Raw genomic sequence first — 26855 nt, 5'->3', positions numbered from 1 at the left:
ATCATACTGCAAAATCGCTAGATGTATGGCTACCATTAGAGTTTTGGAAGCATTTGGCTAACATTTCCTGGGGTAACAATACCAATATTGTTAACAATGTGACCACAATAGCTTCTATACTCCAGATAAATTTCAGGCAATTTAAAGGACACCTGAACGACCCTCTTTCACAAAAAGAGCTACCCTATAAACAAGCACTAGGTGGAGTTTTGAGCTTACTTAAAATATAAGTGCTCACTCGAAAATAAGCCCTAGCGGAAGTTAAAGAGGTGGAAGAGGCGGCCAGCAAGTGATGACACAGTGGTGCAGTGCAAATCCGGCACCGCTCCTGTCATCCCAGCACACAGCAAGGTTATCAGCTATGTGAAGGAATGACAGGGCAGGTGCCTGATCAGTACATTGCACAGGAGGAAGAGGCGGGGACACAGCAGTGCAGTAACGATCGGGCAGCGGTCCTGTCATCCCAGCACACAGCAAGGTTATCAGCTATGTGAAGGGATGACAGAGCAGGTGCCTGATCAATACAGTAGCATACCCTAAAATCCAGGAACAGCACAGTGTGAAGGAACAAGAAATGTTCTGCTAAGAGATACTTCCTGATAGAAATATAAGACACCCCCTGAAAATAAGCCCTAGCCTAGCACATCATTTAGCGCAAAAATTAATATAAGACCCTGTCTTATTTTTGGAGAAACACGGTAAGAGGAATATGGAGGCTGTCTTATTTATTTACTTTTAAATGATACTAGTTGCATAGCAGTCCTGGTGATCCTCTGGCTGTAATTCATTTAGCCATAGACACTTAACAAGAATGCAGATCAGATGCTTCTGACTGAAGTCTGACTGGATTGCCTGCGTAAAATAGAATTTTGGCTTCTTAAAGCAAACATGAACACAGAACTTCCTCTCTGCTCTAAAAGATAAGCAACAGCATAATAACCTTTAAAGAATTTTTTTTTGTTACATCTGTTACAAATCCTGCAATAAATCTGCAGTGTGTCTACTTCCTGCTTTCACGGAAGTAGTCATAGGGTTTAACCAGTCTTTTTAAGAAATTGTCACACCTGAAATGCACAATTTGGCTGCTTTACACTAAGGCCTCGTTCACATTACAACCAACAGATGGGTGTGTGATCGGAACGCAACGCATACGATCGCAAGCAATCTGCATTTGTATGCGTTGCGTGGCTAATCCATGGGGGGGGGTTGTGACATTCACTGTAGTAGTCGCGTGTTTTGCTAAGAAATGCATGCAGCATGTGTTCACGGACCGCACTGGTCTGCAACGCATGTATTGTGAACATAAGATAGTGCAGTCTATGCACTTCTGATGTCGTGCGTGTCTGCCTCCCGCACGAGTTGCGGCAAAGCATGCAATGTGAACGAGCTCTAAGTGCTAAGCTGATCCAACACACCCAACTACCATCAATGCAAACTGTAGATTTCTATAACGTTTCCCTCTGCGCAGTAGCGTCACTAGGGGGTGCGGTAGGTGCGGACCGCACCAGGTGTCATCGGCTGAGGGGGTGTCACCAAGCTCCAGGCTAAGGGAGAGCAGAGAAGGCTATGTAAATACTAACCAGGCTACTGTCTCATAGACTTCTCTCTCCTGCTCTACTCCCTTCTGGCTGCTCCTTGTTGAGCTTATAACAGAGTTCAGAGGCTAACAGGGCCACATGGTGATCATTTTAACACCCCCCTATAACAAGTAACGTTACTACCTGGTGAAGTTTGGAGGTTCATGGGGTAAGAGGGGGCGACACCATGAGTTTCCACACCGGGTGACACCAACCCTAGGGACGCCTCTGCCTCTGCGATTGATCCCTAACTCCAGTGAATCAGAACCCTGTGCCAGTGACATGTAGAAATCCCAATGGACAGTGGGACAAAAAGAGTAAAGAGGAAATGAAACCCGGCAGACAAGATTCTGAGAATAAAATGGGGAGATAGTCTACATGAGCCTCATTTGCTCACGGTGTTCAGGTTTTCTGAGGCTCCCTTGTGCTGCGATTTATGAGCGTAGCTTCAAAGTGTCTGCTGGCTGCCTCTTGTCCATCGGGGATCATGTGCTGTCTCATGTGTTGTACCACAGCCCATAACAGAGATCACAGAGGGTTTCATAGGTTCCTATCAATTACACATTCATCCCTGTTTTGTGTAGGGGGAGATAAGAGCACTTAATTACATCTATGCATGGGCCACATCTTCATTCCACACTGCCAGTGAGGTATCAGTGTGCAGGCTTGGCAGGGAAGTGAGCAGATAAGGAGGCCTCTTTCTCAATGGATGACCTAGTCCTTTCTGCTCATCCTGGAAAGTGGGAGGCTATCTCATCAAATGTGACTGGCCAGTTCAATTACTTCTTGAAAAAAACCCTCTGATTGGAGTTGTGAAATAGCTGGAAAATAATTTACAGTCCCTGATAGCTCAGCTCGGCATGCCCTGATAGGGATCTTACCAAAAGCCAGCTGTTGAAATGCTTGTTATGAGAATGGCTGAAATGACTTTCCTCCCTTGTAGACAGAATGAGGAGAAATGTGAGGAGCGGCCATTGTTATTGGTCACAGGCAGCATCCTAGCAGTATCGGTAAGGATACTGCTATTTTCTTCAATATTTTTAATATTCATTTCTAAATTATGAAGTCAGTATTTGCTCATTGTAATATCTTTTTTTAATAGAGGAACTTTAGGAAAAAGGGGAAAAAATAAATCAATACATTGCAAGCTGAGAAGTTAAAAAATAGGAGAGATGAATAAATGATTGATCTTCGCCAAGTAATTGGTTCATATACAGTGGTGTGAAAAACTATTTGCCCCCTTCCTGATTTCTTATTCTTTTGCATGTTTGTCACACTTAAATGTCTCTGCTCATCAAAAACCATCTCCATAGTGTGGAGCAGGGTCTTAAACCTTTATTTTCCCTCTCCTGGTTTACCGTATATACTTGAGTATAAGCCCCCCCCCCCCAGCTTTTACTGTAAAAACCTGGAAAATGTTTGACCCGAGTATAATGCGAGGCAAAACCCACAACATCACTCACAGCCATGGCTGGCCACAACCATATACAGTGGTGTGAAAAACTATTTGCCCCCTTCCTGATTTCTTATTCTTTTGCATGTTTGTCACACTTAAATGTTTCTGCTCATCAAAAACCGTTAACTATTAGTCAAAGATAACATAATTGAACACAAAATGCAGTTTTAAATTATGTTTTTTATTATTTAGTGAGAAAAAAAACTCCAAACCTACATGGCCCTGTGTGAAAAAGAAATTGCCCCCTGAACCTAATAACTGGTTGGGCCACCCTTAGCAGCAATAACTGCAATCAAGCGTTTGCGATAACTTGCAACAAGTCTTTTACAGCGCTCTGAAAGAATTTTGGCCCACTCATCTTTGCAGAATTGTTGTAATTCAGCTTTATTTGAGAGTTTTCTAGCATGAACCGCCTTTTTAAGGTCATGCCACAACATCTCAATAGGATTCAGGTCAGGACTTTGACTAGGCCACTCCAAAGTCTTCATTTTGTTTTTCTTCAGCCATTCAGAGGTGGATTTGCTGGTGTGTTTTGGGTCATTGTCCTGCTGCAGCACCCAAGATCGCTTCAGCTTGAGTTGACGAACAGATGGCCGGACATTCTCCTTCAGGATTTTTTGGTAGACAGTAGAATTCATGGTTCCATCTATCACAGCAAGCCTTCCAGGTCCTGAAGCAGCAAAACAACCCCAGACCATCACACTACCACCACTATATTTTACTGTTGGTATGATGTTCTTTTGCTGTAATGCTGTGTTACTTCTACGCCAGATGTAATGGGACACGCTTTTTCCAAAATGTTCAACTTTTGTCTCGTCGGTCCACAAGGTATTTTCCCAAAAGTCTTGACAATCATTGAGATGTTTTTTAGCAAAATTGAGACGAGCCTTAAAGATAACCTAAATGCAAAAAAAAAAAATGAGATAAACTCACCTGGGGCTTCCCTCAGCCCCCTGCAGCCGATCGGTGCCCTCGCAGCTCCGGTCCGATGCCTCTGGACCCGCCGGCGAACACTTCCGGTTTGGCCGTCACCGGCCGACAGGCATGGGAACGCGAGTGATTGTTCGCGTTCCCAGCCTGTATATCGCCCCCTATGCTGCTATTGCGGCCAGGAGGTCGTAATAGCAGCATAGGGGGCGATATACAGGCTGGGAACGCGAACAATCACTCGCGTTCCCATGCCTGTCGGCCGGTGACTGCGAAACCGGAAGTCATCGCCGGTGGGTCCAGAGGCATCGGACCGGAGCTGCGAGGGCACCGATCGGCTGCAGGGGGCTGAGGGAAGCCCCAGGTGAGTTCATCTCATTTTTTTTTTTTTTTGCCTTTAGGTTCATTTTAATGTTCTTTTTGCTTAAAAGTGGTTTGCGCCTTGGATATCTGCCATGCAGGCCGTTTTTGCCCAGTCTCTTTCTTATGGTGGAGTCGTGAACACTGACCTTAATTGAGGAAGTGAGGCCTGCAGTTCTTTAGATGTAGTCCTGGGGTCTTTTGTGGCCTCTCGGATGAGTTTTCTCTGTGCTCTTGGGGTAATTTTGGTCGGCCGGCCACTCCTGGGAAGGTTCATCACTATTCCATGTTTTTGCCATTTGTGGATAATAACTCTCACTGTGGTTCGCTGGAGTCCCAAAGCTTTAGAAATGGTTTTATAACCTTTACCAGACTGATAGATCTCAATTACTTTTGTTCTCATTTGTTCCTGAATTTCTTTGGATCTTGGCATGATGTCTAGCTTTTGAGGTGCTTTTGGTCTACTTCTCTGTGTCAGATAGCTCCTATTTAAGTGATTTCTTGATTGAAACAGGTGTGGCAGTAATCAGGCCTGGGGGTGACTACAGAAATTGAACGCAGGTGTGATAAACCACAGTTAAGTTATTTTTTAACAAGGGGGGGCAATCACTTTTTCACACAGGGCCATGTAGGTTTTGAGTTTTTTTTTCTCAACAAATAATAAAAACCATCATTTAAAACTGCATTTTGTGTTCAATTATGTTATCTTTGACTAATCGTTAACGGTTTTTGATGAGCAGAAACATTTAAGTGTGACAAACATGCAAAAGAATAGGAAATCAGAAAAGGGGCAAATAGTTTTTCACACCACTGTAGTTTGATCCACAATCGGCCTCCACATAATCATATTTACTACTGGCAGACATAAAAAAACAGGCAGCACAAACTGTCATTATCTATAACCACACCTCCTAACAATGTGATAGGCTAAAAGTTTGTTTTTTTATATAGATATACCTATGCACAGAGGGAGATACTGGTTGCTTGGCAGTTGGAAACAGCCATTATTTCCCACAATGCAACAAGGCTCCTACAGTGTGATGTCAGGACCTAGGTCCTGGCATCACACTGTGGGAGTGGTTTTGCTACAATATCAGCCATACATATGTCCCTTATATAAGAGAGAACAGAGGCGCCAAAAGGATAAAAGGGGTTTTAAAGGAGCTTAAAAGCCAAAACTTGGTAATTAGAGGAGGCAGTGATGGACTTACCCCCTCCAAGCAGACACAACATGACTGTACATTCAGTCTATTCATTAACAAACTCCAGATAAAGCAAAGCAACGCGTTTCATGAGTCAGCGCCCGCTTCCTCAGGCAATAGAAAAAGGAGTTACAGCATCTAGCAAAACAAACGACACTCAGCGCCTCTGCAAACTACATACATATGTCCCTGATGATCCAGAAAAGGTAAAGATTTCTCATGGGAAATGAGGTATCAGCTACTGATTGGGATGAAGTTTAATCCTTGGTCACAGTTCCTCTTTAAATCTTTTCTCAACCCGATTCAAGGTGGCCATACATTATTTGATAGCCACCCGATGTGCCCAAAATGTAGATCCAAATCTGACCAGAGAGGGATCTATTCCACAATGCAAAAAGAATAGATTTCAGCATAGAATTTATAAAGGTCTATGCTATGGATCACCACTACTGCCTCATAGTGTTAACCCCTCCCCCCCCCCCGCCCTAGAGCTGGCTGACAGGCCCCTCAGATCTCCCCCCTAGTTTTATTAGTGCTATCCTGGGGCCCAGTTTTGATACAGGCTGCTCTGCATGTCCTGCTGGCAGGCTCACACCTGTGTCCTTTCATCTCCCCTATAGGCTGTGGCTTAGGGTAGTTGCTCTTTAAGGGGCTAGCTGGACATGAAGGAGGAGGGTGCTGAATCTGGAAGTGAAGGCTACGCACATGAAATTGGGTAAATGTTGCCTAAGGGGCATGAATTATATGAATTTACGTATGTAAATGAATTTTACGTATTGAACCCAGCCCAGTATATGGAATAGGAGGAGGGCTGCGGCTCATAGAAGGGGCATCACTTATGTGCAGAAAGGGGGCTGTATAGTGGGAGGCATAAGAAAGTTGGCCTAGGATAGACAAAGGTATGCATATGGCCTTGTCACAGCTAGAAATTGAATCTAATACTCTTCAGGGTCGGATTTCTGGAAAGGCCACAAAGGCCTGGGTCTGCGGCGGCAGTTGGCCAATGGGAACCTGGACATGAAAGAGGGATTGCTGCATATGGAAAAAGGAGCTGCAAAAGCAATATAGAAGCTGCAAATAAGGAGCGACACATAAACATAGAGAGCTGCTGCTCAAGGGATCTATTTATAACTGAAGGGGATTCCGTACATGAAGGTTGGACATGGAAGAGGTGGCTGCACAAGACTTAGGAGGAGGGGAGCCGCAAGCAAGTTGGCCTATGGCAGAAAAATTATAAATCCAGCCTTGGTACTCTGGCCCAGCCACTCCACCACCAGGCTACCCTGTTATTGGCACCTTTTGCTGTACCGGACCTTTATAGCTTTCTGAAGTACACATGGAGCTTTGCTTCCATACTGTGCAGCTTTGTTTTAGTAGTTACCATGGTGATTGGGTGCGGTAGTTTTCCATAAGATGTGAAGTGCTGAGGCCTATGGTGGGAACAGTTTTAATCTGATTTCTCCTTGATTTCAGATATTCTACAGAACGTAACTCACATTATCCTGATTGCTTAAGCAAATGCAATATGAGCCATTTTAGCTTTTTCTTACCAGTCTCAGGAATCCTGACCTGCGTGTAGCACCCCCTTTTAAGCAGTTGGAAATGGTGTGATTGCTATCATTCTTGGATATCAATGAAGGAACTGGCCAGCTCACCTGAACAACTAGCTGTTGGTTGGTTACCCTAAACAGCCCACTAGAAATAAAGCTCAGACATTTACAGTATCTACAGACATCCAACCCATTACTGCTACTCTCACTAGGACTCGCTGGAGATTCAGCATTGCACACTCAATGGGTTTTTGCTTTAGAAATGTTAGTATAAAAGGGACAGGGTTATTCTGCTTTACTCCACTTTAGTACAAAAAATTAGATACAGTACAGTCCGGTTATCTGGAACCAATTAACCAGCAGTATCAACCAATCGGCACAATTTGCAACCTCTACCATTGTTCTCCTATAGTATGCAAATTCTGACCGGTTGCATAAAATGTGAAAAAGTGAAAATATTTGCAAGTTCATCAGAATTTGCAATCTCTACCATACCTCTGCCCCACAAGAACCTTCCAACCTTTCTGCCTGATACTAATCTCCCCTCTCTTCTGCCTAATAATAACCTACCCTATCCTGTGCCTAAAACCACCCTCCACCTATACCGTGCCTGACACTAACCTACCCTATCCTGTGCCTAAAACCACCCTCCACCTATACCGTGCCTGACACTAACCTACCCTATCCTGTTCCTAAAACCACCCTCCACCTATACCGTGCCTGACACTAACCTACCCTATCCTGTGCCTAAAACCACCCTCCACCTATACCGTGCCTGACACTAACCTACCCTATCCTGTGCCTAAAAGTATACTGCACCTATACCGTGCCTAACACTAACCTACCCTATCCTGTGCCTAAAACCACCCTCCACCTATACCGTGCCTGACACTAACCTACCCTATCCTGTGCCTAAAACCACCCTCCACCTATACCGTGCCTGACACTAACCTACCCTATCCTGTGCCTAAAAGTATACTGCACCTATACCGTGCCTAACACTAACCTACCCTATCCTGTGCCTAAAACCACCCTCCACCTATACCGTGCCTGACACTAACCTACCCTATCCTGTGCCTAAAACCACCCTCCACCTATAACATGCCTAACACTAACCTACCCTATCTGGTGCCTAAAACCATCCTCCACCTATACCATGCCTATACCTATACACTAACCTACCCTATCCTGCGCCTAAAACCACCCTCCACCTATACCGTGCCTGACACTAACCTACCCTATCCTGTGCCTAAAACTACCTTCCACCTATACCGTGCCTAACACTAACCTACCCTATTCTGTGCCTAAAACTACCCTCCACCTATACCATGCCTAACACTAACCTACCCTATCCTGTGCCTAAAACTATACTGCACCTATACTGTGCCTAACACTAACCTACCCTATCCTGTGCCTAAAACCACCCTCTACCTATACCATGCCTAACACTAACCTACCCTATCCTGTGCCTAAAACTACCCTCCACCTATACCATGCCTAACACTAACCTACCCTATCCTGTTCCTAAAACTATACTGCACCTATACCGTGCCTAACACTAACCTACCCTATCCTGTGCCTAAAACCACCCTCCACCTATACCGTGCCTGACACTAACCTACCCTATCCTGTGCCTAAAACCACCCTCCACCTATACCATGCCTAACACTAACCTACCCTATCTGGTGCCTAAAACCACCCTCCATCTATACCGTGCCTATACCTATACACTAACCTACCCTATCCTGTGCCTAAAACCACCCTCCACCTATACCATGCCTAACACTAACCTACCCTATCTGGTGCCTAAAACCACCCTCCACCTATACCGTGCCTATACCTATACACTAACCTACCCTATCCTGTGCCTAAAACCACCCTCCACCTATACCGTGCCTGACACTAACCTACCCTATCCTGTGCCTAAAACCACCCTCCACCTATACCATGCCTAACACTAACCTACCCTATCTGGTGCCTAAAACCACCCTCCACCTATACCGTGACTATACCTATACACTAACCTACCTTATCCTGTGCCTAAAACCACCCTCCACCTATACCGTGCCTGACACTAACCTACCCTATCCTGTGCCTACAACTACCTTCTACCTATACCGTGCCTAACACTAACCTACCCTATTCTGTGCCTAAAACTACCCTCCACCTATACCATGCCTAACACTAACCTACCCTATCCTGTGCCTAAAAGTATACTGCACCTATACCGTGCCTAACACTAACCTACCCTATCCTGTGCCTAAAACCACCCTCCACCTATACCATGCCTAACTCTAACCTACCCTATCCTGTGCCTAAAACTACCCTCCACCTATACCATGCCTAACACTAACCTATCCTATCTGGTGCCTAAAACCACCCTCCACCTCTACCGTGCCTTACACTAACCTACCCTATCCTGTGCCTAAAACTATACTCCACCTATACCATGCCTAATACTAACCTACCCTATTCTGTGCCTAAAACTACACTCCACCTATACCATGCCTAACACTAACCTACCCTATCCTGTGCCTAAAACCACCCTCCACCTATACCGTGCCTGACACTAACCTACCCTATCCTGTTCCTAAAACCACCCTATACCTATACCGTGCCTGACACTAACCTACCCTATCCTGTGCCTAAAACCACCCTCCACCTATACCGTGCCTGACACTAACCTACCCTATCCTGTGCCTAAAAGTATACTGCACCTATACCGTGCCTAACACTAACCTACCCTATCCTGTGCCTAAAACCACCCTCCACCTATACCGTGCCTGACACTAACCTACCCTATCCTGTGCCTAAAACTACCCTCCACCTATACCATGCCTAACACTAACCTACCCTATCTGGTGCCTAAAACCACCCTCCACCTATACCGTGACTATACCTATACACTAACCTACCTTATCCTGTGCCTAAAACCACCCTCCACCTATACCGTGCCTGACACTAACCTACCCTATCCTGTGCCTACAACTACCTTCTACCTATACCGTGCCTAACACTAACCTACCCTATTCTGTGCCTAAAACTACCCTCCACCTATACCATGCCTAACACTAACCTACCCTATCCTGTGCCTAAAAGTATACTGCACCTATACCGTGCCTAACACTAACCTACCCTATCCTGTGCCTAAAACCACCCTCCACCTATACCATGCCTAACTCTAACCTACCCTATCCTGTGCCTAAAACTACCCTCCACCTATACCATGCCTAACACTAACCTATCCTATCTGGTGCCTAAAACCACCCTCCACCTATACCGTGCCTTACACTAACCTACCCTATCCTGTGCCTAAAACTATACTCCACCTATACCATGCCTAATACTAACCTACCCTATTCTGTGCTTAAAACTACACTCCACCTATACCATGCCTAACACTAACCTACCCTATCTGGTGCCTAAAACCACCCTCCACCTATACCATGTCTTACACTAACCTACCCTATCCTGTGCCTAAAACTACCCTCCACTCATCCTGTGCCTGACACTAACCTACCCTATCCTGTGCCTAAAACTATCCTCCGCCTATACCGTGCCTAACACTAACCTACCCTATTCTGTGCCTAAAACTACCCTCTACCTATACCATGCCTAACACTAACCTACCCTATCCTGTGCCTAAAAGTACCCTCCACTCATCCCGTGCCTAGCACTAACCTCCCATCTCTTCTGCCTAACACTAAACTTCTTCTGTAGGATATGGGCCCAGGAAAGATGAATCATGAGATAAATAGGTAAGGAAAGGTAAAAAAAAATAGTTACATCAGATAAGGACATTGATTCACGTAGCTCCAGAAGAGTACCACGCATTGTGCAATTAGCGCAACCCGCAGTACATGAGTAAATCTAGAGTTGCTGTGGTAACACATATCATGCAAGTAATGTAATACACATTATCAAAGCTTGCATACTGCAGATTGTGCTAATTATGCAAAGCAGGATACTCTGCTGGAGTTGGTAACGGTAATATTGATGTGCACTGCTGCCTGCGTACGGTAATATACCCAGCGGTTTTTGCATCAGGTCCATTGAGCGGTAAACCATGAGTTGCTAAGTAAGGTGAATTTTATCATCAAATACTCCACTTATACTGCACATATTTATTTCAGTGTAAATACATACTATTTTGTTATGTATATATTACATTTTTAGATGGTGCTTTCTTCCTTGTTGGTATAGTAAGCGTGTCCCCCCAAAACCAGCTTGGTTGATTCTTTGAAGCTGTAAATAGTTTTGTCTTGCCTTGGCAACATTGTAAAAGGTCAGTATTTAGTACTTCTACCTCTGCACTGAAAAAAAGACACGTATCAAAACAGCCCTAACAGTGCTTAAAAGGGTAAAATAATAAGTACTCCTCTGTAGATAATCTCCCTTTTATCAGGAAAAAGAATGAAACAAAGATAAGTTACAGTCTGCAGTCAAGAAGCCAAAGAACCGGCTACAATGAGTCTTTTTAATGGTGCCCGGTGTGTAATCAAAGCTGTGCGTGCTGTGCTGCTCTGAGTCACAATCGCAAAACACAGAAAATCTCACGTATCAGAGACTCCTGCTTCCGCCACAAAAATATATAATAGGAGAAATGTGCAACGTGCAGCAATCCATAATAGCAGCCATTCAGAGTTCATTTTCCCTCTTCTGATTTCAGAAAATAATGCGCTTACAAATCAGAAGACAAGCCTCTTCCTTCCCGCACATGCACAAGTCCCCGCTCTTGCATGCACAGTACAGATGTGCCCATCTACAGAAGTACTAAGGGACGCAATAAGTCCAAGGTAGGTTAACACAACATATCCAATACAGTTGCTTTTATTTTATCAGTTAGGCTTCTTTCACATTAGGAAACGCATGCAGGAGCTGATCTCCTGCGCGTGTTGAATAGCCTGCGGCTATGTTGCCGTGCGACGCTGATTAGCAGCGGTAGTTATAATTCACCCGACGGGAAAACACCGTCTCCGGACGATTAAAATATCCCGGGTGCGTTGAACTGCAACGCGCCAAAACATAGCGTCGGATGTAAAAGGTAAAATGAAAGTCTACGGACTTTCATTTTACCTTGGTTAACGCAAAGTTTTGACTTTGCATCAAAAACGTGGGAAAAGAGCTCTGATGTGAAAGAGCCCTTAACCCATACTATTAAACTGACAATTGATTCAGGGCCCCACGTCGTCATCTTTATCAAAGCACAGAGGTAGTGCAGGAGGGGTACGTTTAAAAAACGGTGCAAGGTGAAAAATGATGCACCGTTCCTCCGATAAATGTATCATAAAACGCTATTTACCGTTTTAATGTAAATATATTGTTTAAAGGGATACTTAAGTCTGGGCAAAAAAATTAGTTTAACTCACCTGGGGCGTCCCTCCGCCCCCTGCAGCTGATCGGTGCCCTCGCAGCTCCGCTCCGATGCTCCTGGACCCGCCGGCGACGACTTCCGGTTTCGCCGTCACCGGCCGACAGAAGGCCGCAATAGGAGCATCGGAGCGGAGCTGCGAGGGCACCGATCAGCTGCAGGGGGCTGAGGGACGCCCCAGGTGAGTTAAACTCATTTTTTTGCCCAGACTTAAGTATCCCTTTAATACATTAAAACGGTAAATAGCATTTTATTACAATTATCAGCGGAAGGTTTGATAATTGAGTATAAAGGTCTTCATACTCACTTCATGATGCATCTTGGCTTTCAAAGGAAGAAATGCAGTTTTTCGCAATGAAGTGTATTATAAGCAAGGGAAAAACAGTGTCCAAAGTGGAATTACAGCAAGGCAGGGGTCGTGCCTATCTAAAAACTTGAGCTATTTGCTATTTTCAAATTTGTAGCATTTTTAATGTATTGCAATAGCGGCGCAATTTTTATGCTTTTGTGTGCGATTTGCATTTTAAATTTAGGCTGCATTTTTTTCTTTTGTGATGTGTGATTTGCGCTTCAATGCAAGTCAATGGCAATAAAAAAAAAATGTGTGAAAAATCTAATTGTGCCATTTTTAAATTAATTAGATACCATAACTATGCATTTTAAAATCGCAAAATGAAAAATCGCATAGAATCCCACATACAGGAAACATGCCCCGACAGTCTGGTGATAATACCTGGGCCTTGCCTCCGGTCTGCCTCTGATCCATATAATGCGAGTGGAATCGGCTGCATTTTCCAGTGTATTTCGGTAAATTTTACAAGATAATCATTTTTCTTCGCTTATCGGCTGTGCAAGGAAATGCCACGTTCCAGTCTGATTAGTTACAGTTTTAGTGCAGTAAATAACAACTATTTAAAGTGTATTATCTGATAAGTGGTAATTCATGTGACTTTCCAGAATGAAACTGTGGAATTGCGTTTCTGATCATTAGAATAGTTAAAGGGGAAGCATTGGCGGCATCCGCGCTCTGCTGTGATTTAGGCAAGCTTGTTTGCATTCCCCTTTCGCCTTCTTAAATCTAAAACTAGTCATTATTAGATTGGTAATATGTAAGCAGTCTTGCCCTGCAGCATTACAGTCCAGCAATGAATCCCAGCCCGTACACGCATGGAGTGTGCATCATGCTGTCTGCTTGTGTGTGTGACTTTCTTTGGAAGCTCCATTTTGCTCCATCAGCCCCCATGGATGGATTTATACTTTTTCTGCCCCTAGGCCAAGTATGTTGTGGCTCCCATTTCTTGTGTAGCAGCGCCCCTCCCATTCCATGTGCAGCCTCCTCTTCCATGTGTTTCATCCATGTACAGCAGCCCCACCCTTTCATGCATCAGCTTCCTTATTCATGTGTTGGTCCCCATATGCAGCCTTCTCTTTCATATGTAGCAACCCCTATTTCATGTCCAGGTGCCCCCTTGGGCTGCAATGCCTAAAGGGCCGGGACTTTGTGGCCTTTCCAGAAATCGGACCCTGACAGGCCCAAAACATTCTAGTACCTTAAAGGACTTTTCCACAAAATTGGCCTTAGACTGTAGTAATACCAGCAGGGGCATAACTAGCAATCGCCGGGCCCCCCTGCAGAAACTCTGAGCGGTGCCCCCCCCCCCCCCCCCCGGGCCCTCTCAGGGCTGTTTTGGGGGGCTGGAGGGGTCGCAGTATGAGGGGAGAGCTTGGCAGTATGTCAGTGGGGAGGGGGGACGGTCCCCACCCGTCACCTTGGGCTCTCCCCTGTGCGTTCCCCTCCAGCATTGAATAGTGTGTGTGTAGGCGGCGGGCAGCGGCAGATACATACCTTCCTTGTGTTCCACTGATGTTCCTCTCTCTAGCTTCTGACGCGACTTCCTGTATAAAGTAGGAAGTAGTGTCAGACACTAGAGGGAGAAACATCCATGCTGGAAAGCAAGGAAGGTATGTGAATCTGCCACTGCCAGCCGCCTAGACACACACACTATTCAATGCTGGCGGGGAGCGCAGAGGGGAGAGCCCAAGATGACGTGCTACCAAGCTCTCCCCTCATGCTGCGACCCCTCCAGCCCCCCAAAACAGCTCTGAGTGCCCCCCCCCGGGACCCCCCTCGAGAGCAGGGTCTTCATCCCCTATTGTTACACCTATGAATACCAGGCACATTGGATTACGAGTCATCATAACGTCACACCACACATGCGCAGAGCGCTCCCGGCCGTGGTTGCGTACTGTAGTATGCGTGCATCGCGGCCAGCACAGGCGCACTGATGCCCGACAAGGCCAACTGGGAGACAGGGCCGGTAGACAATTACAGGTACAGGGGGGGGGGGGGGGGGGCAGAAAGGAGAACCGAGGGAGCGGTGAGCATCAGGACAGCTCACCATACATACCTGCTCCCCCCGTTTCTCATCTTTATTTGGGCTCTGGTATCCTTTAAGAACAGAACATACCTCTGTGTCCTATTTTTATTTTTAAAATAATGCATCGGGTACATTTTAACCCTTTGGGGACCGCCGCATGTAAATCCTACGCCGTACTTGTGGCGGCCAAAGGCTGATGCGGTGTAGGATTTACACCGCCTGCCATTTACTCTCCCGACACGATCAGCTGACATCTCCCCTCAGTGATCAGGAGCCATCGCGTATGGCTCCTGATCACGTGATCACTACGAACGTCGGCGGATTGTAGTGATCACTGTAAGAGCTGCGGCGGTAGGGGGAGAAGAAGAGGATCCACTCACCTTGCAGACATTCCCCCAGCGATCGGAGCTCCCCTCCGCTCTGGCCGGCATCCCCGCCTGCTCTGACGTAAGTGTCGGGTCCCGGCTTGATGACGTCATCATCAAGCCACAACCCAGACATAACGTCAGTGCGAGCGAGGATGCCGGTGAGAGCAGAAGGGTCTACAGCTGCTCATCACTGGAGCCTGGGAGGTGAGTAAAGGCTGCAGGCTATACGGGGGACACCTGGCCACACAGAGGACACCATATTTACCCAGCCAAACTGGGGATCTGCTTGCCTGAACTCACCAAATGCACCCCCATTGCATGTAAAATGCCCTGGTCCTTAAGGGGGATTAGGCAGCTGGTCCCCAAAGGGTTAAGCTGGTGCTTGGTGGATAAGATTGCTTTTAAAGCAGATATTTATAGCCACAGCTATTACGTCTTCCTACCTATTCAGCCTCTAGTCAGTTAGCGCTGCTACTTGTACAGAAATAAAGAGAGATCACAAGTTTATTTTATAGAGTGAATCTGTCTCCCTCTGTGTTCCGTAAGATGCTGTGAAGGACAAGATAGTATAGCCGGATCTGGGCCTTCAGCCAAACATCTTCAGGGAGTACATAAAATAGTCCTCCGGGAGTACATAAAAGTCACTGAATTCTGCAAGTAACCAGGCTACAGATTACCTGTCATCAACACCATCCGCAGCGGCAGCAGCAAGGTGTCTGAGACCGCCAAAGGTTCAGGCTTCTGTAGATAGACAATGGCGCCTAAACAGCAGAGTAATGAGCTGCTTTCAGAGGGCATCAGTCTTTATTTTCTTCAAAAGGCATTATATGGTGTTCTTGCTGTCAGATAAAGTTCAAACACATCAACAGAGATGAGACTATTCATCTCCACAATAAACTCCATCCTAAGATCGGGCCGCCAAGTGTTTCTCTTCACATGTCTGGGACACTTGCACTTGCTGAGTTGAAAGTTGCTTCAAAAATGATAATCCTGACAGTGAATATATGTAATAAGGATTCCACTCAGTCTAAACTGAACTTCAAAGAAAAACACCAAGATGCTCTGAATCAGGGGCGTAGCAATAGGGGATGCAGAGGTTGTGACCGCACCGGGGCCCCTGGACCAGAGGAGCCCATTAGGGGCTCTCCTCCATCCATGCTAGTAATGAACACCTCTATATGTGCATTGAATAGTGGTAATCCTTAAAAAGGCTCTGAAACGAGTCTAAATTCACTTTTTTAACATGCAGTCATGTGAAGCAGTATAACCCCTTCTAAAACACCGCTATCCCGCGGCAAAACGAGGGGTTTATACCCCCCAAATCCCCCCTGCAAAATCCACGGCCGGAGATTTTGCTGCTCATGGAGGCAGAGCTATGAGCTGCAGCTCTGCCTCCATGCGCGTCAATCGCCGCGCTTATCTCCGCCTCTCCCCGCCTCTCTCTGTGAAGGCAGATTGAGAAGGGCGGGGAGAGACCGCAATCAGCTGGGATTGACACGCTGAGAGGCAGAGCTACAGCCATTAGCTCTGCCTCATTCAGGAAGCGCTCTCTGGAGGTAGGAGATGGGATTTGGGGGGTATAAACCCTCGTTTTGCCACGGGATATCGGCGGTTTAGAAGGGGTTATAGTTCTTAACATGACTGAATGTTAAAAAAGTGATTTAGACTCGCTTCAGTCTCTTTAACAAACTGTTTCCTTACCTAGTGATGATCATAATCTGCTAAATACGATTTTGCTAATCTTCGGAAAAAAATTAGCAATTTCACATATCCGTAATTACGATTTGTACATTTAATTTAGTATAGTCATTTGCAATTTTGCATAAAATTTCGCATACTTTTTCGCGTAATTTCGTGCAAACTTTAGTAGTGACTAGCAAGCCCCCATACATGCTGTTGACACCAAATTGCTACGTTTGTTAAGGAGAATAGTGGGTGCAAGTCAAAAAAAGAATTTTTCAAAAAGACCTTGTAGTTTTTGAGAAACTCGATTTTAAAAATGCAAAGAAAAAATGTTTTTTAAACTCAGAAAAATGACAGTTTTAAAACCATTTTTCTTGGCATTTTTAAAATCGAGTTTCTCAAAAACTACAAAGTCCTTTTGAAAAATTCTTTTTTTGACTTGTACTCGCTATTCTCCTTAACATATGTAGCAATTTTGGTAGCAGTAGCAAGTATGAGGGCTTTGTTATTAACTACTAAAGTCGGTACAAAATGATGCGAAAAATTATGAGAAATTATGAACTATTACTGTTACATACAAAATTAATTAAGATTTTCCCTGAAATTTCGCAGTACGATTATGATGCGTAATTGCGAGTTTCGATGCGAAATTTCGTCCCACCACTGCTTGATTATGCTTCTCTGACACTGAAACTGTCCTTGGTAGGTTTTGGGGCTTCATATCAATAGAGTGCTGGGGCCCCATGTAAAACGCGCACCGGGGCCCCAAGCTCCTTAGCTATGTCACTGCTATAAATTCAGAATCTTAATACAGAAGAGATTGTAATGATATGCTAATAACTCACATCAGATCTATCATACTGAATTCAATTGGTGAAATTCTAAGTGGCATACATGCAAAGCTGCATACGTACGTGAGATAAATATCTTTGGAAAATGAAAGATCAACAACAATCGGCATATAATCTTTATAGAAAATTTTCAAAAGATAAAGACAAAAGACATTTGCCCCTTAATCTTGGTGCATCTGATGATGCAGATGATTGTCTGTTAAACAAGGTGTGGATGAGATTCTCCAGATACAGTATATCTTCTCTGACCCGGTATTTCCACAAGTCGGGGCGTACTGTATATGCACAGCCCAGGTGTGCGCACACCCCATCGTGCTACTACCGTCTCCGGGAGAGTTCTGCGCCTGCACGGTACTACTGAGAACACTCCCACCTACAGGAACGGGGGAGTGCGGACTGCTCCCAGACTGCATCAACTGGCAGAATTACTGGGCTGCCAAGTACACTTTAAAGAGGAACTCCAGCCTAAACAAACATACTGTCATTAACCCATTCAGGTTCCGTCGTTTTCATGTGAAAAATGTTCACCTCCCATTCATTAGCCTATAACTTTATCACTACTTATCACAATGCACTGATCTATATCTTGTTTTTTCCGCCACCAATTAGGCTTTCTTTGGGGGGTACATTTTGCTAAAAGCCACTTTACTGTAAATGCATTTTAACAGGAAGAATAAGAAAAAACGGAAAAAATTCATTATTTCTCAGTTTTCAGCCATTATAGTTTTAAAATAATACATGCCTCCATAATTAAAACTCACGTATTGTATTTGCCCATATGTCCCGGTTATAACACTGTTAAAATTATGTCCCTATCACAATGTATGGCGACAATATTTTATTTGGAAATAAAGGTGCATTTTTTCCGTTTTGCATCTATCACTATTTACAAGTTTAAAATAAAAAAAATATAGAAATATTTCATCTTTACATTGATATTTAAAAAGTTTAGACCCTTAGGTAAATATTTACATGTTTTTTTTTTTATTGTAATGGGTTTTTTTTTTTTATTGTAAACATTTTATTTGGGTAGTTTTGGGAGGGTGGGAGGTAAACAATAGATTTATAATGTAAATGTGTGTTAATTTTAAATTATTTTTTTTTACAGGTGTAGGATTACTTTTTGGCCACAAGATGGCAGCCATGAGTTTGTTTACATGACGTCACTCTAAGCGTAACATATGCTTACAGTGACGCATCGGGAAGGGAACGGCCAGAAAAGGCGCAGCTTCTGAGAGAAGCTGTCGCTTTTTCAGCGGGGGAGAGGAATCAATGATCGGGCTCCGTAGCCCGATACATTGATTCCCTGGCTACCGAATCTGCGGCCGGGAGTGCGCGTGCACGCGCGCGATCGGCCGCGGGAGCACGCGGTAGCGCGCATGGTTCCTGGACGTAGAAACTACATCCAGGAACCAAAATAGGTTAAGTTAGATTAGTTATGTTAATTAAAATAGATAGGTAATATAATCTCTTACCCACACTGTTTTAAAAGAACAGGCAAATGTTTGATTTCATGGGGGCAGCCATCTTTTTGGTTTAAAGGAGGTGACAGGAAGCATGAGACACAGTTCCAACTGTCCTGTGTCCTGAGCACCGCTCCCAGTTGCTAGGCAACTTGAATAACAACATAGGAAATCCCATCATGCTCTGCACAGTATCAGAGAAAAAAAGCCTGGGCTTAGCTAAAAATGCAGCTAAAAATGATGCTTTGGTAAAAAAAACAAAGTTCTGATGCTGTGAAACTGTTAAAGAAACACCCAAGCCTTTTCAGTTCTGCTGAGTAGATTTTTAGTCCGGAGGTTCACTTTAACTTATCTGTATGTTTGTGGGTTGTGAGAGGAAACCAGAGTGCCTGCAGGAAACCCAGACAGAGACGGGGAGAACATACAAACTCAGAGAGTGTCTTGGCTGGAATTTAAGCTGGGATTTCAGCGCTTCACTACCTCACCACCGTGCTGATGGTTTTGCAGTGCGTCCAAATATGGAGAGCAATAATAATAATTATTATTATTATTAATATTTAGTATTTATATAGCGCCGACATATTACGCAGCGCTGTACAGTGTATATATATATATCTTGTCACTAACTGTCTCTCAGAGGAACTCACAATCTAATCCCATTGCCACATGTCTATATTATGTAGTGTAAGTACTGTAGTCTAGGGCCAATTTTTTTTAGAGGGAGCCAATTAACTTATCTGTATGTTTTTGGAATAATTGGACCATGTCATCTAACCCAAGCAGATGGGATCAGATTTATTTTAGGTCATCATACGTACTTATGTGCCCTATTATTCACTCTTTTTTTTAATTATTATTATTATTATTATTATTATTATTCTAAACTTCTATTAGCTATGACAGGAAAAGAAAGCCAGTGTTCCCCTCAGATGTGTTTAATGATGTTTTCTGGTTCACTGAACATGTGCTGAGCAACACAGAGGAGGCTCAGCAGGGAATGGTCAGCTGCTTCTCTGCTATTCAATCCTTTAGCTTCAGGACAGCTTCCATCTGAGGGGCCCAACTCCACACAGCCCAGAGGATTTCCCTCAGCCTCCTCGCAGGCAATTTACACCAATTTTAAACATATATTTGACAGAGATTTTTTTTACGCCTTCTCTTTTCTGAGCGTGTTAATCCCATTAGCAGCAAATGAAGATGTAATCACAGTTTATTCAAATGATTGGAACATTTTTATCCTCTTTAGGAGGTTAATAAAAGGCAGGAAGTGACTTGTTGATGTGCTGGGCAGGGAATGGATCGGGATCTCGGGGAGATGTAAGGAGGGGGGGATTTGTGTTAAGATGCCTGTTATTGACATAAAATGATTGTCAGCAGTTATAAGCAACGTCACAACTGCTCCAACAAACTAGTTCCCCACCTGAAAGCTGCTCTGCTAGACAGACTGCCTCCTTGTCAACCTCATAACTAGATTCATTTGTTATGACCTTATTTTATTAAGGGTGGAAAATACTACCATACCCTACCTTTAAGCATGAAAGGGTGGCCTGGAAAACAGGGCGCATGGGATTGCTGCTAGTAGAATATTGCTAAAATTAGTGATATTCCACTGCTGGATTCTGGTAGTATATAGTAGATCTTTTACTATGGCTAAAACTAACCCTACTCTCACCCAGAACCCTCCCTCTACCAATGTCTAACTCTTAACTCCCCCTGGTGGTGCCTAACCCTAAGGGTCCTTTTACACTTAATCAGTTGGTACGCATTTTTTTCTTCGCCATAGCAGTGCATTATGAAATAAAATCTGTTAAAAGGCGTACAGTGTGAACTGGGCAATAGGGAAACATGGGCATTACTTTGAAAATCAGTTATAACTAAAAGCAACTGATTAAGCGTAAAAGGACCCTAAGGGCCCATTCACACTTGAAAAAGGCTTCGCGATTATCACGGTAAAATACTGGACAAATTTGTGTTTGATGAGCGATCGCAATTAGCACTTCTATAGCATGCTAATTGCGATCGCTCCCGAATCTGTGAAAAATGCTGTATGTAACGTGCTTGCCGCTACTCGCAAAATGCCCGTGATCGGCGGCAACCGCGGCGGTGAGTTCACTGCCATATACGTGTACTAGCGCTTACCGCTAATCACATAGATGTGAACAAGCCCTGAGACCCCCCCCAGCCCTAAGACATCCCCCCACCCGTGGTGCCTAATCCTAAGACCCCCCTGGTGGTGCCTAACCCCGAGACCCCCCGCCCCTCAGTGGTGCCTAATTCCCCCCCCCCCCTGTGCCTAAACCTTAACCTCCCCCTCTGCATTACCGGCAAAGAAGCTAAATTTCGACACTCGGATGTGCAAGATAGAATTGCGGGTGCTGAGGCATGCAGATATGCTCTGCAATAAGGCACTGTTTGCTGTTTGACCAGCTGCAGTCCCTCCTCACCTCTCTATAGAATGGCCCACACTGCTTAGCTATAGCTGAAGAACTTCTATGTACAGAATTAATTCCCAAACCTGTCATCCCAGGCAACGATTAAGGATTGTTAAGGGAGATAGCAATTGAGCATGTGTACAAGGCATCCAGGATTTCTCGCAAGCATCACCTCTCCTTTGGCACTCTCTCCCACAGCCTGTTTGTCTTTCTCCAAGCTGAGAAACCTTCAAACATACTCTCAAAACACACCTGTTTACACAACTCTATAATTTGCTATAGGTAGTATTGCAGGCTGTCTCATCCACTAACCCCTGTGTCTCCGTCTCGAATGTCTCCAACCTAACCAAATCCCTGCACAATCTGGGCCCTGGATACATGAGGGACTTGCTGAAGCTGCACCATACCTCTTACAACCTCAGATCAGCAAGTTCTATTAACTTGGTCACTCCCAGTGTGCACCTCAAAAAATCTGGAGACAGAGCCTTCTGTCATGCTGCCCCTACTCTTTGGAACTCCCTACCACACCCAGTAAAGAGAGCATCATCCCTGGAGCTATTCAAATCCAGACTGAAAAGCCACCTGTTTAGTTTGGCATTTCCGGACTTATAAAATTCCTCCTCTGTACCACCATGCTTATGCTCAGTAACAGCTTTACTGTAACAATATATGAAATCTACTATACCAAAAACGCTTCACAAAACCGCAAAAATGCTAGCTGAAACGCTACAGAAAAATAAGAAAAAGCGTTTCAAAATCTGCTAGCATTTTGCGGATCTGCTAGCGGTTTTTGGTGTGCACCAGGCCATAGTGTTTCTTATGTATTTACGCTCTCCACTTTTTGTTTTGTGCCATGTACAGCATTATGGAAGATTTTGCCGGTTTATAAGTAAACAAAATAATAATAGGACCACCTCTAATCTAGTGAGCAGCTAACCAGTTTTGTGTTTTTTTTTTTCTAAACAAAATTGTACAGCTTTTGGATAGACAGAAGTTGATTGGTTGATTAGGCAGTGAAATTACATTCCTGTGGAGCACTGAAGGTGTTCTTTCATATCTCAGCGATGGACAGAGAAGCCTTCAGGCTCTGGACACATAGACAAGAATGGAAAAACTTTCCTACAAAAGTCAGAAAGGCCTTCAGTGAAGGCGGTGGCTTCATCTGTCATTATTATCAGTCTGTGATCAGCGACCGCAGAGGTGAGACCACCAACAGGTGACATGCTCCCAGGGAAAAGATCAATTGGTTGAAATAATTTCTGTCTACCACAATTGGTGCATTTTTACCTAAACAAAATACTGGGCTGTATGGTTCCACTGATGCTTGTGGAGGTGCTTCATCTCCATGAAACATTTCCCACATTGGACATGGAAGATGTTGTTCCATTGTATACATCTGGTGTCTACCAAGGTATAGTGTCTCAGTGAAACATATCCCACACCCTGATTCTAAAAATAGATAACGCAAGTTTGACTAAAGGGGCCCATACACCTAACGATTTTCTTGCCGCTATACGGCCGTTTCGATCACAGTGATCGAATCGGCTGTGAAATCGCCGCGCACACCGCTGACAGAACGATCGCTTTCCATCCGAAATCGATCGTTACCGTTGACTCCCGTCGATCCATCTGTGCGGAAGATTTTTCTCGATCGCCGTGGTGGCCATACACTGGTCGATTTAAGGTGGCCATACACTGGTGGAATTGCCATCAGATTCGACCAACAGATAGATCCCTCTCTGATCGAATCTGATCAGAGAGGGATCGTATGGCCACCTTTACTGCAAACAGATTGTGAATCGATTTCAGCCTGAAACTGATCACAATCTGTGGACCTCCCCCCCCCCTGCATACATTACCTGTTCCGGCCGGCGCGAGTCCCCGCTGTCACCACTGTCTTCTTCTCCGCTCCGGGCTCCAGACCGTTCCTGCAGCTACTGAACTTCCTGTCCAGGGGAAGTTTAAACAGTAGAGGGCGCTCTACTGTTTAAACTTCCTACCGGGACAGGAAGTTCTTTGTAGCTGCAGGAACGGTCCGGAACCCAGCGCGGAAAGAAGACAGCGATGACAGCGGGGACTCGCGCTGGCCGGAACAGGTAATGTATACCCGCTGTATTGCGTCCGTCGTCGGGCATTCGAACGCCGCTATCGACGCACTCCCGACCCGTCGGCGATCAAGAAAAATCTTCCGCACGGATGGATCGAGGGGAGTCGGCGGGAACGATCGATTTCGGACGGAAATCGATCGTTCTGTCAGTGGTGTGCGCGGCGATTTCACAGCTGATTCGATCACTGTGATCAAAACGGCCGTATATCGGCGGAAAAATCGTTAGGTGTATGGGCCCCTTTAAGGTAGCCATACACCTGACGATTAAGGGCAGAATCGACAAAGAGACAAATTTATCTCTAATCGAATCTGATTAGAGATAAATCTGTCTCTTGTTGATTCTGCCCATACACTACAGGCCGATTCCCGTCCGATTTCAGCATGAAATCTTCAGGGAATTGTTTGAGCTCGCCGCGTACGCACCACCACCGCTACCGTTGAATGTATAAATGTGCCCGGTGTGTGCATTTATACGTTACCTGTCCTGTTGCAGCCTCCGTGCGGTGTCCGTAACCTCCGGGCGGCTCTCTGTACATGCCACTGGTGCATAGCGTCTGACGTCAGACGCTAGGCGCTAGTGATGTGTATTGAGAGCCGCCCAGAGGTTACGGGACATCGCGTGGAGGCTGCAACAGGACAGGTAACGTATCGATGCACACGGGGGAACATTTATACATTGCGGCTGGGGTTTCATCGTCTCGTCGCACGTTCTGGAAATCGCCGCCGTACTGCCGCATACCCGACCAAGCAACTTCAGCCCGACATCTTGCAGCATGCGCGATATACAAAGCGATCAATTGCTGTCCCGAAATGGGTCGTTTTGTCGGTCGGGCATGCACTTAGCGGCAACGATTTTCAACCAATTCTATTGTACTAATCGAATTGGATGGTCGATCGGCCGCCAAGTTGCCTGATGTATGGCCACCTTAAAGCCTCGAACATGTGTATGAGACAGAGAGGGATGGGACTCGATCACTTAATGATCAACATAATTTTAATCTGAAAATCCAATCCAATTCTATTGTACTAATCGAATTGGATGGTCGATCGGCCGCCAAGTCGCCTGATGTATGGCCACCTTAAAGCCTCGAACATGTGTATGAGACAGAGAGGGATGGGACTCGATCACTTAATGATCAACATAATTTTAATCTGAAAACTGCAGGAACAGATTTTTTTTCAGTGCCTGGCATACAAATCCATCCGCCATACCTCCCCTTCCTACATCTCACCCAAAGATACTTCCCAAATCGATTACTACACTCTCGAAATTTAAAAACTTAGAATATCGTGCAAAAGTCCATTTATTTCCGTAATGCAACTTAAAAGGTAAAACTACGGTAAAGGTAGCCATACTCTGGTCAATTTGCCATCAGATTCGACCAACAGATAGATCCCTCTCTGATCGAATCTGATCAGAGAGGGATCGTATGGCTACCTTTACTGCAAACAGATTGTGAACCGATTTCAATTTGTTGTGGTGGTGGTGGTGCTGCCGCCGCTCCCCCCGCCCGCATTCATTACCTGCTCCGCCGGAGCGACTCCAGTCCCCAGGTCTCCGCTGTCTTCTCCGCTGTGGTCTCCAGGTCCAGCATGCTTTTCTTCTTCCTGCCCGGCAGGAAGTTTAAACAGTAGAGCGTCCTCTACTGTTTAAACTTCCTGCTGGGCAGGAGGAACTGAAGCATGCCGGAGACCAGCACGGACACGGAGCAGCGGTGACCGGGGGCAGTCGTGCCGGCGGAGCAGGTAATGTATGCGGCTCTATTGCGTCGGTCGTCGGGTACTCGAACGCCGCTAGCGACACGCTCCCTACCCGCGAGCGATCGACGGTAATTTTCCGCACAGAGCGATCGACGGGATCGGATGAAATGGATCGAAATTCGGCGTGTAGCGCGAACGATTGGCAGCAGATTCGATCCCAGTGATCGAATCTTCTGTCGTAACGGTGGCAAAACGGGCCAGTGTATGGCCAGCTTTACATATGAAATATAGAACGAGAAAGAGTAGGATTCCAGCACTCAAAAGAGATTGCAACAGGGGGTTGGGTTGGACTATGCTGTGCTGTAGACTGTGTGGGTATGAATCCCTTTAAATTGCGTGCTCCGGCACAATGAAGGAATGAGGTTTCAAACTTGTAGCAGCAGAGAGAGAGAGTAAAGCCAGCACTGCAATTAGGGTAATGTATTGGTAAAAATCAAAGCACTTACAGTCAAGTAGCAGCTGGATGCTATGGCAGGTTAAGTGGGCGCCAGGTCTGTGTCCCCCTGCGGACGTCCGTTTCGCGCTAACAGCGCTTGTTCACCGCAATGGGGAGAGTACATATGAAATAGACTCATTACATGCAAAGCAAGATATTTCAAGCCTTTGTTATCATTTTGATGATTATCACTTAAAACATATGAAAACCCCAAAATAAAAATCTCAGACCATTAGAATATTGTGAAAATGTTCAATATTCTAGGCTCAAAGTCAGGGGCGTAGCAATAGGGGTTGCAGAGGTTGCGACCGCATCGGGGCCCTTGGGCCAGAGGGGCCCCGAAGGGCCCTCCCTCAACTGTAGCATTAGCTCTCTATTGGTCCTGTCCTGTGCTCATAATAATCCCTTGTATAGATACTTTGAATAGTGGTAATCATTAACAAACTGTTCCCCATCCCCTTCTTGCACCTTTGACACTGTAGTTGCCATTGGCAGGTTTTGGTGTGCCGTATCCATTGTTATACATAGAGTGTTTGGGGGGCCCCATTGTAAAACTTGCATCGGGGCCCACAGCTCCTTAGCTACGCCATTACTCAAAGTGTCAGAATCTAATCAGCTAATTCACCCAAACCTCCTGCAAAGGGTTCCTATTTCATATATTGTGCATGCCAAAGACTAAGAGGAGCATAAATTATGGTAACTGTAAACCTAAAAATGTCCATGAGCTGCTAACCCACTGTACCCCTACCCCACCCAGGTCTATGTCCCCTTTTCCCCTACTTTGGCAAAGCCTGTATGAATGTATATGACTCATAGTCATGCCAGTAAAGCTATCTTTGAATTGATTTGATTTGAGTTTCACCTTTTAAGTTCACTTACTGAAATAAATGAACTTTTGCACAATATTCTAATTTTTCGAGTTGTAAATTGACA

The 26855-nt window shown here is 45.1% G+C and overlaps 1 long non-coding RNA gene across 2 annotated transcripts in view; it reads left to right on the top strand.

Annotated features, from left to right (window-relative positions):
- LOC137564038 (uncharacterized) overlaps positions 1 to 26855 on the top strand; it is a 249778-nt gene that overhangs the window by 210825 nt on the left and 12098 nt on the right. For both annotated transcript variants that reach the window (XR_011030496.1, XR_011030497.1), the window contains one exon: positions 11742 to 11868. This is a non-coding gene — a long non-coding RNA (uncharacterized lncRNA). The remainder of the gene's footprint in view (positions 1 to 11741; positions 11869 to 26855) is intronic.

The sequence above is a fragment of the Hyperolius riggenbachi genome, chromosome 1, assembly GCF_040937935.1.
Source record: "Hyperolius riggenbachi isolate aHypRig1 chromosome 1, aHypRig1.pri, whole genome shotgun sequence".
NCBI lineage: Eukaryota > Metazoa > Chordata > Amphibia > Anura > Hyperoliidae > Hyperolius > Hyperolius riggenbachi.
Note: the sequence above shows the minus strand (reverse complement) of the source record. Positions and strands in the feature narration are given on the sequence as shown.